Raw genomic sequence first — 13,935 nt, forward strand, 5'->3', positions numbered from 1 at the left:
CTCACACAGCACATTCGAGATATGCTGATGGAGGGGTACATACCATGCACACCAGCACCTGTATCATGGATAATTCTATACAGAGGTGAACACGGGCAACACCCTAGGGGCGTGTCTAGGCTGCTAACACACAGGTATTTAACCCAGAGGCTTATTTGGCAACTCAGCTCTGACTGGGGCTGTTTGCTACTGGGAATTCTGGTGGGGGGATATTGTAAATAGCTGTATTTCTGTTACACTGTACACTGTTCCTACTTTCTGACGAAGCCCTTTGGGGTGAAACGTCTCACAGTTGTGTCACTGTATATATTTGCACCCTATGTATGTCTTTCCCAGTATGTCGTTTGAGCTGCTGCTGTGAGTAGTATTGCACAGGACCTAAGGTCAGTGGGGGCTCCAGGATTTTTTTTAGGGGGTGCTATGCAGGTGCTGGCCCAATTTCCGGGGTAGTAGATGACCTGCGCAAAAAGTGGGTGTGGCTACAACCTGCGGCACGCGAAGCACGTTGTGGCAAAAAAAATGGGCGTGGCCATGACCAGATGAGGGCGGAGCTAACTGTAATTTAAAGTGAACCCGAGGTGAGAGTGATATGGAGGCTGCCATATTTATTTCCTTTTAAACAATACTAGTTGCCTCGCAGCCCTGCTGATCTATTTGGCTGCAGTAGTGAACTGAATTACTCCAGAAATAAGCATGCAGCTAATCTTGTCAGTTCTGACAATATTGTCCGAAACCCTTGACCTGCTGCATGCTTGTTCAGGGTCTATGGTTGAAAGAATTAGAGGCAGAGGACCAGCACGGCAGCGTCTGGCTGCTGTGGTATTGCTTAAAAGCAACTGGTATTGCTTAAAAGGAGATAAATATGGCAGCCTCAATATTATTCTCACCTCGGGTTCCCTTTAAAAGTGCAACACAAAGACAGTAGGCCCAAGTTTTGGTGACCCTTTCCCCAGAAAATTCACATAATTGTTCAGGTTTTCTCAAGAAAATACACGTAATGTGAGCAGATTTGCCCAGAAAATACGTTCAATCCTGTCGGCAGTTTTGACCAAAAAACACTTTCAATCATGTGGCAGATTTGACCAGAAAACATGTTCAATCATGTGGCAGATTTGACCAGAAAACATGTTCAATCATGTGGCAGATTTGACCAGAAAACATGTTCAGTCATGTCGGCAGATTTGACCAGAAAATACATGCAATCGTGGCAGATTTGACTAGAAAATACATGTAATCATGTCGGCATATTTGCCCAGAAAATACGTGCAATCTTGTCAGCAGATTTGACTAGAAATAAGTGCAATCATGTCAGCAGATTTGAGCAGAAAATACATGCAATCATGTCAGCAGATTTGAGTAGAAATACGGGCAATCATGTGGCAGGCAGACCTGGCCAGAAAAAACTTCGATCATGTAGCAGAGTTGCCCAGAACATACACCTGGCTGGCTGCCTGTCTGTAATAGAAAAAAAAACATCGGCCTCCATCCGGCGCGCAGCTCCCACGATCCTCTGCAGCTAGGCAGCAACTGGACCTCCTGCGCTGAGCAGGGCTACGGGAAAATGGCGCCCGAAGCCCTGCACTGCAGGCTCGAAGTCTCCAGAGCAGGGCTTCGGACACCATTTTCCCGTAGCCCTGTTCTGCCACTGCCGGAACTGCAGGCTGCTGCTGCCGGTGAACTGACCACGGCATCTATTAGACGCCAAAAGTCAGTTCACGCCAGGGGGTGCTCATAGGGTGCTTGGGGAATTTTAGGTGCTACTTCAGCACCCCAAAGCACCTCCCTGGCGCCGCCCCTGCCTAAGGTGGTTGATAACACTGCCCTCAGACTTATCTACTCACCCAGTTGTATTACACTCTCCTTGTCTCACCTGTGTGCTGGATAGCTACAGCCCTCCCTGAGACATATACATAGGTGGGGGATCAGCAAGGACCCCAGCACACCGGTGTGGTTCACACTGGTACCTCCCACATAACCCGGTCAGGGAGGTTTTTATTTTAATATCGATACATTGCCTGTTGCTACTTGAGTAAACATTTATATCTCTGAACGGCACAGGGCTGTTCTTAGGGCATACAAATGAAATCACCGTCGGGAGACTTGGGCACAGGATACAGCCAGTATATCCTGCTCCTGCACAAGTCCTGGCGGTGTTAATTACTATTCCCAGCGCAGAGTCCAAAAACAAAAGACGAGTCTTCAACAAAGGATAAGAGCAGGCAAAACTCCACCACATTAAATATTGGGTTCACGGCTATGGAGCCAGTGGCTGCCTGTCTCAGACAATCAACCACGGTTAAGGCATTGAAACTCGGTAACCTGCATGAGAAAGTGTCTCTTTACCCGGATGACGTTCTTCTCTACTTAAATGACCCTTACCTGTCATTAGATGCAGCCCTGAGTATATTTGAAGAGTTTGGCGCGATGTCTGGCGTTAAAATCAACTGGAACAAATCGATATTATTTCCTTTGGATAACTTGTCCTCTCTACCACCAAACTCCAACTCCCCCTTAATAGTGGTAAACCAATTTAAATACTTGGGAATCCAAATAACCAGAGATGTCGCGAGTTTTAGACCACTTAACATAGACCCACTCATCCAGCAACTCGAAAGCTAAATTTGATAGGCAGGATCAATCTGCTTAAGATGATTTTTCTGCCTAAATTTAATTATGTATTCCGGCAATGTCCAGTCTGGCTCCCAACATCACTCTTTAAACAAATAGACAAACTAATTGTATCTTTCATATGGGCATGTAAACAGCCGAGAATTGCATTAGACCTACTACAACTTCCCAAATCTAGAGGTGGTCTGGCGCTCCCACATTTCCAAAAGTACTACTGGCTAGAGTTGGGCCGAACCTCCGATTTTAGGTTCGCGAACCGGGTTCGCGAACTTCCGCGGAAGGTTCGGTTTGCGTTAAAGTTCGCGAACCGCAATAGACTTCAATAGGGATGCGAACTTTGAAAAAAAAAATTATGCTGGCCACAAAAGTGATGGAAAAGATGTTTCAAGGGGTCTAACACCTGGAGGGGGGCATGGCGGAGTGGGATACACGCCAAAAGTCCCCGGGAAAAATCTGGATTTGACGCAAAGCAGCATTTTAAGGGCAGAAATCACATTGAATGCTAAATGACAGGCCTAAAGTGCTTTAAAACATCTTGCATGTGTATACATCAATCAGGTAGTGTAATTAAGGTACTGCTTCACACTGACACACCAAACTCACCGTGTAACGCACCGCAAACAGCTGTTTGTGTAGTGACGGCAGTGGCGGGTTCACTGAACACAACAGGTATGCAGTGGCGGGTTCACTGAACAGAACAGGTATACAGTGGCGGGTCCACTGAACAGAACAGGTATGCAGTGGCGGGTTCACTGAACACAACAGGTATGCAGTGGCGGGTTCACTGAACAGAACAGGTATACAGTAGCGGGTTCACTGAACAGAACAGGTATGCAGTGGCTGGTTCACTGAACAGAACAGGGATACAGTGGCGGGTCCACTGAACAGAACAGGTATACAGTGGCGGGTTCACAGAACAGGTATGCAGTGGCAGGTTCACTGGACAGAACAGGTATACAGTAGCGGGTCCACTGAACAGAACAGGTATACAGTGGCGGGTTCACTGAACAGAACAGGTATACAGTGGCGGGTTCACAGAACAGGTATGCAGTGGCGGGTTCACTGAACAGAACAGGTATACAGTAGGGGGTTCACTGAACAGAACAGGTATGCAGTGGCTGGTTCACTGAACAGAACAGGTATACAGTGGCGGGTCCACTGAACAGAACAGGTATGCAGTGGCGGGTTCACTGAACACAACAGGTATGCAGTGGTGGGTTCACTGAACAGGTATGCAGTGGTGGGTTCACAGAACAGGTATGCAGTGGCAGGTTCACTGAACAGGTATGCAGTGGTGGGTTCACTGAACAGGTATGCAGTGGTGGGTTCACAGAACAGGTATGCAGTGGTGGGTTCACAGTACAGGTATGCAGTGGTGGGTTCACTGAACAGGTATGCAGCCAGGAACAAGCTAAGCCTAACTAATCTTTCCCTATGAGAGACAGTCTGCAGCAGCTCGCCCTACTCTCACTAATGCAGGCACACGAGTGACCGTAATGTCCGCCGCTGCCTGCCTTATATAAGGGGGTTGGGGCTCCAAGGGCTAGTGTAGCCTAATTGGCTACACTGGGCCTGCTGACTGTGATGTAGAGGGTCAAAGTTGACCCTCCATGGTGCATTATGGGGCGAACCGAACTTCCGCAAAAGTTCGCCTGCGGGACACGAACGCGAACCACTGAAGTTCGCATGGAACCGTTCGCAGGCGAACCGTTCGGCCCAACTCTACTACTGGCCTTCGGAGCTAGTCACGATTAGGTGGTGGTTCTCCCAAGAGGAGACAAATCCAGCGGTGAATGTCGAGGCAGCACTATTGGGTTCGTATGAACAACTAACAAACCTACCCTACAGAGGACCTAAGGCCAACTCTCAAAACACAGTGGCTATGACAACAACCTGGAAGTAGAGTTGGGCCGAACCTCCGATTTTAGGTTCGCGAACCGGGTTCACGAACTTCCGCGGAAGGTTCGGTTCGCGTTAAAGTTCGCCAACCGCAATAGACTTCAATAGGGATGCGAACTTTGAAAAAAAAAAAATTATGCTGGCCACAAAAGTGATGGAAAAGATGTTTCAAGGGGTCTAACACCTGGAGGGGGGCATGGCGGAGAGGGATACACGCCAAAAGTCCCCGGGAAAAATCTGGATTTGACGCAAAGCAGCGTTTTAAGGGCAGAAATCACATTGAATGCTAAATGACAGGCCTAAAGTGCTTTAAAACATCTTGCATGTGTATACATCAATCAGGTAGTGTAATTAAGGTACTGCTTCACACTGACACACCAAACTGTTCACTGAACAGAACAGGTATGCAGTGGCGGGTTCACTGAACAGAACAGGTATGCAGTGGCGGGTCCACTGAACAGAACAGGTATGCAGTGGCGGGTTCACTAAACAGTACAGGTATACAGTGGCGGGTTCACTGAACAGAACAGGTATACAGTGGCGGGTTCACAGAACAGGTATGCAGTGGCAGGTTCACTGAACACAACAGGTATGCAGTGGCGGGTTCACTAAACAGGTATACAGTGGCGGGTCCACTGAACAGAACAGGTATGCAGTGGCGGGTCCACTGAACAGAACAGGTATGCAGTGGCGGGTTCACTAAACAGGTATACAGTGGCGGGTCCACTGAACAGAACAGGTATGCAGTGGCGGGTTCACTGAACAGAACAGGTATACAGTGGCGGGTTCACAGAACAGGTATGCAGTGGCGGGTCTACTGAACAGAACAGGTATGCAGTGGCGGGTTCACTGAACAGGTATGCAGTGATGGGTTCACTGAACAGGTATGCAGTGGCGGGTTCACTGAACAGAACAGGTATGCAGTGGTGGGTTCACAGAACAGGTATGCAGTGGTGGGTTCACAGCACAGGTATGCAGTTGTGGGTTCACAGCACAGGTATGCAGTGGTGGGTTCACAGAACAGGTATGCAGTGGTGGGTTCACAGCACAGGTATGCAGTGGTGGGTTCACAGCACAGGTATGCAGTGGTGGGTTCACAGCACAGGTATGCAGTGGTGGGTTCACAGCACAGGTATGCAGTGGTGGGTTCACAGCACAGGTATGCAGTGGTGGGTTCACAGAACAGGTATGCAGCCAGCCCAGGAGGAACAAGTTAAGCCTAACTAATCTTTCCCTGAGAGACAGTCTGCAGCAGCTCGCCCTACTCTCACTAATGCAGGCACACGAGTGACCGTAATGGCCGCCGCTGCCTGCTTTATATAAGGGGGGGTGGGGCTCCAGGGGCTAGTGTAGCCTAATTGGCTACACTGGGCCTGCTGACTGTGATGTAGAGGGTCAAAGTTGACCCTCATAGTGCATTGTGGGGCGAACCGAACTTCCGGAAACGTTCGCCTGCGGGAGGCGAACGCCTTTCGGCCCATCTCTACCTGGAAGGCCTGGTCAACTGCCAGAACCCCTATCATTAAACCTAACTCCATATCCCCATAAACACCATTATGGGGAAATCCACAGCTGAAGCACTTCTCTACCATACCCGACCCAGTCATTTGGGCGCGCTATGGAATAAAAAAACCTATCTCATATCCAAAAAGACAACTCGCTTTATACTTGTAATGAACTTAAAGCGCAATTTGATCTCCCGAACAAGCACTTATTTAGATACCTCCAGCTACAGCACGCACACAGATCACAATTCGAGTCCCAGCCTCCTGACATGCAAACTGACAGCCTAGAACAACTACTTTTAACCCAAAATCTCCCCAAGACGCTTTCAGCTATCTACACCGAATTGCTTACTCGTAATAATGCCAGATTGGATAAAAAATTTCAAAAATGGGTACAAGATATCTCTACCTTAACCAACGATGAATGGGACGAAATATTAGAAGATTTCCCCACTACAATTATATCTGCCAGTGACCAACTCATTCAAACGAAATTTATACACAGAACTTATCTCACGCCGGTGAGACTGCACAGAATGAGTAATATCAATTTGGATAGATGCTGGAGGTGCTCGGTGGATCTGGGTACTTTTATCCACATCTTCTGGCAATGCCCTAAAATTGTCCCTTTCTGGGAGAATATACTCTCAATTATCAATGATTTGGCACAAACTTCTTTCTGACTTGATGCAGGGCTGTTACTGCTAGGGAGAATCGGCAAGGACATTATTTCAACCCATAAACAACTGTTGGTGAGGACACTATGCTTCTATGCTAGCAAGGAGATTCTAAAATATTGGAAAAAAGCCTCTATCCCGACTCTTGGTACTTGGGCCAAAACAATAAACAACGCCCTTCCTCTATACAGAACAACCTATTTAAATAGGAAAAGTCCTAAGAAATTCAATAAAGTATGGGGAGTCTGGGAAAATAGGATACTGGACCCAACAAATGAAAAATTTATACCAATTATTGAGTGAACGACATGCTGATAGGGGCGGGGCGGGTGCGGGGCTAGAGACGGGCGTGGACTTCTTGTTCTTCTGGGGTGATACTACCCCTCTTTTTCTTTACTCTCTCCTCTTATGCAGAACGGAAATGCTACTACGGTTACTTACACCAATGTGTTGCTATTCTTTACTACACTGATATTAGCCGCATTTATTGTCCTAATTACTGTAACTACACAGCTACTGATGTCGATATGTACTGCAGTTTTCATCTGTTTAACTGTAACTGTATGTGCACTGTTCTGTATTTTTTTCTGTTTACTTGAAAAATAATACATTTTTACTGTTAAAAAAAAAAAAAAATATTGGGTTCATGGCACAGCTCTACAATCATGGATACCCAAAAAAGGAAAGAGGCTTACCAGCTGGTGACAACCCACACCACAAGGCTGCATCAACGCCCCAGCAGGACACCAGGAAGCAACAGCCTGTCCAGGATCCATCAACCCAGCAACGACTCCTCTCACGAATGGATATCACTAAACATCATAAAAAACAAACAAATGGCAACTCTAGAATGTTTACTGATATCCATTCGTGAGAGGAGTCGTTGCTGGGATGGTGGATCCTGGACAGGCTGTTGCTTCCTGGTGTCCTGCTGGGGCGTTGATGCAGCCTTGTGGTGTGGGTTGACACCAGCTGGTAAGCCTCTTTCCTTTGTTGGGTATCCATCATTGCACAGCTGTGCCGTGAACCCAATATTTAATGTGGTGGAGATTTACCTGCTTTTATCCTTTGTTGAAGACTCGTCTTTTGTTTTTGGACTCTGCGCTGAGCATATATAATTTACCTGTTTGTGAACTCTGGACATTGTTTTTCTCTCAGCAGCAGCCACTTTGTTTCCTTGGCGCTGATACACATATGCAAATTACTATTCCCCCTCCAGGTCCATGTGGATGGTGGAGAATTATGTAATTCGGCTTCCAGCTATTGCTGGTGACTGAATTACAGTGTTGTAAAAGTAACTTCAGCTCCATCTTCTCACAGCGCCGAAGTTACTCACTGTGCCCCGCTATAGCTGTAATTCCTATTATGGTCTATGGTGGCGCCGGCTGCACACAAATATGCTGCGCTGTTATTACAGCGCTCGGGCCTTAGAGCCGTATATATCACATTTGATAAAATGCAGAGAAACAGGAAACACAAGGGAGAGGTTCTGATCTTGTGAGCTTACAATCTAGAGGATAGTGGAGTGGAGACACTTACTGTATGCTGGGAATACACAATGAGTTGTTTTGGCAGATTTACATTCTGATAGTTTTTCTGATCGATTTCCATTCACTTCTATGAGAACATTGATCTGAAAATCAGATCAGACCTGTGGAAAATTATCGAAAGAACCATCTGTCTGCTGAAAAAACTCCTGGTGTATTCCCAGCATAAGGGAGTAGACTATCGGGTTAATGGATGAGGTAGTAAACCTCAAATTATTAGCATAGCTAATTACAAACTTGTCTGAATAGGAGTGTCTGTAGGGTGTGATTTAACATTCCCAGGTCTGGGGCCTGATGGACCAACTGTGGGAGAGAGTTCCAGAGGAGAGGTGAGAAGTCCTGGATGTGAGAGTGAGAGGAGGAGATCCCTACTTCTGGCCCTATAGATGGCATTTGTACCCCAGCTCTTATGGGTGCTGTTGCCATGCAGCAGGAAGCTAGCTCAGCCAGAGGCATTGTGGGTATTTGTATTATTCTGTCAGCCTGGTGGGAAAGTATGGGGAGAATTAGCAGTGGAGGAGAGAGAATCGCTGCTGGTCACCGGAGATCTGGGCATGTGCAGAAAGATGCACCCCTCATTACATTTCATGCTGAATATCCCCCCAGCCAGGCCTCCTACAATCCCCCCATATAGAGGGTAGGGAGTGGACCCCCATGGCAGATTGCAGATCTCCAGCACCGCTTGTTCCCCAGATATCACATAAACAGTGATCTAGGAATCTACAATTTCATGTGGCAGTAGCTTGGGGGGGGGTGGTTCCCTCTAGATGCAAATATTTCTGGCTTTAAATAAGCGGCAAAGAAGGAGAAGCACACGATGGAAGCAGACACCTCGAGGATAAAAAAGGCAACGCTAAACCGCAAAAATTGAAGGACTGCTTCCCAGAAAAGTCCCAGCGAGTGTGAACAAGGGCACAAGATAGCGCCGAAGCAGGGAGGAAAGCCCCGCCCATGGAAGTGAGTGAAGTCCCAGCGAGTGTGCACGAGGGGACAAGCAAAACAGACTGCTGTTTCGAGCTAACGTGCTCTTTATCAAGTTGTCAAAGCTGCAATACATATATCAACCTATCACCACTCATTATATACAATACATCAGCCTATCAGTGGTCAGCGTTTGAATTATCCAATGGTAGCACATCTACAGCTTGGAGGACCTGATGGGGAACTGTGTCAAGCGCACCTAGTCCCACCCCTCAGTCAAACACCACTCCCATTGTCCATGAAAAATAGAAATAAATACACTGGAGATCTCACCTGACTTATAAAAATAGTTGCCACCTCATCACCGCAAGAACCGCTGTGCCCAAGAGAAACCTCGACTCTATCACTACGAAGGAAAAGGCTGTAAACTGCATCGCTGCCACCAGCCAATCGACAGTCTCCGCCGTCCACCATTCACAGCCTCCGCATAGAACAGCAGCGACCAATCGGCGCCCGTCTCTATAGCCACACATAGACGGCACGGACGTCACTGCGCCCTCCTGCCATGGCCAATAAGCAGCACGTACACCACCAGCCAATCACTGACACCATGTGTCAGCGCGGCGGCCAATAGTGCTCAATGTGGAAACCACACCCCCAATGCCAAATGCGGCATAACAGAGGGCTAGGTGCGTACTACGCGAACGCTCCAAACCAGAGGGAGGGATCACAAAATCACTCCCCCATTCAAGACGTGACTCAATGGTGTGGTTACCATTGTAACCACACGCAACAAGGTCTCCTTCTAGCACAGTGGTCCCCACGGGACACAATACAATGACATCAATATCTGTATAATCAAAACCACCAATAAAGGAGAATCAAACGCCTCACACTGACCAAATTGCAATATAAACATGATTAAAAACCTAATTAAAAATAGAATCAAAAAAGAGACAAAGATGCCACCTAGATACTAGCATATTTCAAATGCAAAAGGACAGATCATAATCCAGATTAAGGCCCCCATTGCCCAAGACACCCAATTTTCTGATCCAAAATGCTTCACGTCTAGATAATTCTTTATCACGATCACCCCCCCCCCCCCCCCCCACCCAGTAGGCACCCCATCAATAACCTGGACTCTCAATTGTGAAACATTATGTCCAGCTTCAGCAAAATGTCTGGAATACCACCTGTGTTTTATCCCCATTCTTAATAGCTGACTTATGGGGATGAGAGTCTCACTTTAAGAGCCTTCGTGGTTTTGCCCACGTAGGCTTGACCACAAGGACACTTAAGTAAGTAAACTATATACGTAGAGTTACAGTCATAATGTTCACGAATAACAAATGATGTACCCTTGGAAGGATGTCTAAAGACATCTCCTTTAATAATAGAGCTACAAAGGTGACAGCTAAGACAAGGGTATGTACCCTTTTTGCCCTCTCTGGGTTTCCATGTCTTAGCCCTAGTGTGGACCAATTTATCCCTAATTGTAGGTGCTTTCTTAAATGATGACAATGAGGGGTAACGGAATTCTGGAACCCTGGGAAAGGCCTCTCTCAATAAATGCCAATGTTTTCAGATCACATTAGTGATCTGTGTGCTACAAGTATTAAAAGTGGAGACAAAAGGCATTCACAGTAAATTGTCTCTAGATCTTCTATTCCTGTTAGAAGCACTAAAAGTATGGACAGGGTAACCTCTTTGCCTAAACTTCTGTCTCATTTTACCTAACTGAACTTCCCGGTTTGTTCCCTCAGGAACAATCCTGGTTACTCCCTTAAATTGGCTTCCTGGAATGGAATTTTTAATCTGAGTGGGGTGGAAACTAGAATAGTGTAAAACCGAATTCCTTTCTGTAGTTTTTGTGTACAAATCAGTACCCAACCTCGATCCCTCCTTATAAACCACCATGTCCAAAAAGGAAACACTCTGTGCATCAACATGGGCTGTGAGGCGTATTGCAGGACATCGTTCAGAGAGGGAACATAAAAATTCATCCAGGGTTGAACGCGGCCCCCGCCCACAGACAAAAAATGTCGTCGTCGATGTACCTCCACCAGCATTTCACATGCTGGCGGAAAAGCACATCGGTATAGACGAATGACTACTCGAACAAACCCATAAACAGATTTGCATAGGACGGGGCCACGTTCGACCCCATCGCAGTTCCCCTCTGCTGAACATAAAAATTGTCCTCAAATTTAAAGTAATTAAAGTGCAATACAATCCTCAAAAGATCAAGAAGAAAGTCATTACATACCAATCTACAGCCTCTACACCCCCATCATGTGGGATGGAGGTGTAGAGGCTTTCGACATCAAGCGTGACCAAAAGAGTGTCACCATCAATGTCACCAACCCCTCTCAATCTGTCAAGAAAACAGGAAGTATCTTTAATATAAGAGTCCAGGCCAACCACAATTGGTTGCAACACCCTGTTAAGGTACTGCGCCAATGGAACGAAAATAGAGTCCACACTGGACACAATAGGTTGGCCCGGCAGGGACTCTAGATTCTTGGGAATTTTTGGCAGTGTGTAAAAGCCGGGAGTAGCCGGATGTTCCTTAACCAGAAATTTAGCAAGCTTATCATCAATTACTTCGTTAGCAAGTGCTGTTTCAATCAATGCTTTTATTTTAGTAGATATTACCCCAACAGGATCCCTATCAACCCTTTTATATACATCTTCCTGGGATAATTGCCCTAAGATTTCATTTCTATAATAATGAGCATCCAGTACTACCACTGCCCCGCCTTTATCAGCGGGGCGGATAACAATGTCCCTTCTAGACTCCAGAGCCTTCAATGTCCTCAGTTCCTTTTTGGTTAAATTACTAGTAACCCTATCATGTGTGGACCTCAGTTCAATATTCTTCACATCCTCATCCACTTTGGAGACAAAAAGATCAACTAATGCATTAGCTGGAGGCATAAAGGAACTTTTTAAACGCAATCCACTGGAGGACAGCGTAAGTTTATCATCACTGTCCCGTTGTACCTCATCAGAAGGAACTTCCTGTAGAATATGAATAACTCGCGTAGTACGCACCTAGCCCTCTGTTATGCCGTATTTGGCATTGGGGGTGTGGTTTCCACATTGAGCACTATTGGCCGCCGCGCTGACACATGGTGTCAGTGATTGGCTGGCGGTGTACGTGCTGCTTATTGGACATGGCGGGAGGGCGCAGTGACGTCCGTACCGTCTATGTGTGGCTATAGAGACGGGCGCCGATTGGTCGCTGCTGTTCTATGCGGAGGCTGTGATTGGTGGACGGCGGAGACTGTCGATTGGCTGGTGGCAGCGATGCAGTTTACAGCCTTTTCCGCCGTAGTGATAGAGTCGAGGTTTCTCTTGGGCACAGCGGTTCTTGTGGTGATGAGGTGGCAACTATTTTTATAAGTCAGGTGAGATCTCCAGTGTATTTATTTCTATTTTTCATGGACAGTGGGAGTGGTGTTTGACTGAGGGGTGGGACTAGGTGCGCTTGACACAGTTCCCCATCAGGTCCTCCAAGCTGTAGATGTGCTACCATTGGATAATTCAAACGCTGACCACTGACAGGCTGGTGTATTGTATATAATGAGTGGTGACAGGTTGATATATGTATTGCAGCTTTGACAACTTGATAAAAAGCACGTTAGCTCAAAACAGCGGTCTGTCATTGTAGCGCTGCTTTTAATTGATGTAATTAATAAAGAGACGACTATCTACATAAGTGGTGCCTGCTTCAAGTGGATTTCCTAAAGCAACAGCTCCAGTGGTGTGGAATGCTGTAAGCCTGGGCACATGCCTTTCTCCTTTGATGGGTGCTGATCCAAACTATCCTTGTATTTATTGGTTTGGATTTGGATGAGAAGGTCCTGGATAGTTTCAGTTAGCAACAACACTCTTGTGCAGATTTGTTTGGGATCCAGGGCTGGCGTGTATTGGGAGAAGGGTGGGCCTTGCACGCCACTTCTCCAAGTCCAGGCCTGAGTCTGGAGGGTTAACTGGCTCACCTGTGTTATTTGCATAAAAGGCCGCATCGCTCAGTATGCAGTGGGTTGTGTGTGGAGCAAGGAGCTCCTGAAAGGCTGTGTAGCCAAGAGAGGGCAGCCAGGCCTAGTGAAGCAAGGATGCTGATCCTGTAAAGTGCTGGAGGGGAGTTGGACTCCAATATTTGGACTACAGGAGAAGCCTGAATGGGTGAGTGGCCCAGGACTGCCATTAGGCCCGTGGCAGGGTGTCACTCACAAGCCAGTGTGGCTGCAGAGGGCAGGAAGCCTGAGCTAGGCTTGGTACAGATACAGAAGGCTGTATATCTGGTGTGTGACTACAACCCTGCTGAATACCCAGTGTGGTGTATAATATTTTGTTGTTTGGACATTGTTTGACTGACAAAATAAATTGCTATTGTTTTGTTTTAAACCTAAGAGGACTCACTGGCTGGTATGTTGTGACCCTTGATGCTTTGATCTTCTCTACCAATGGGCTAAAATCCCCAGAATATCACAATTGGTGGAGAATGTGGGCAAAGCAAAAGGTGCATGTCTACACAGCCCCGCTTTCCCTCTGTCCTACGTGTGTACACAGCCCTGCTTTCCCCTCTGTCCTACGTATACACAGCCCTGCTTTCCCCTCTGTCCTACGTGTGTACACAGCCCTGCTTTCCCCTCTGTCCTACGTGTGTACACAGCCCTGCTTTCCCTCCATCTTGTGTGTACACAGCCCTGCTTTCCCTCCATCTTGTGTGTACACAATCCTGCTTTC

Source organism: Hyperolius riggenbachi, chromosome 10 (genome assembly GCF_040937935.1).
Source record: "Hyperolius riggenbachi isolate aHypRig1 chromosome 10, aHypRig1.pri, whole genome shotgun sequence".
In the NCBI taxonomy this organism is placed as follows: domain Eukaryota; kingdom Metazoa; phylum Chordata; class Amphibia; order Anura; family Hyperoliidae; genus Hyperolius; species Hyperolius riggenbachi.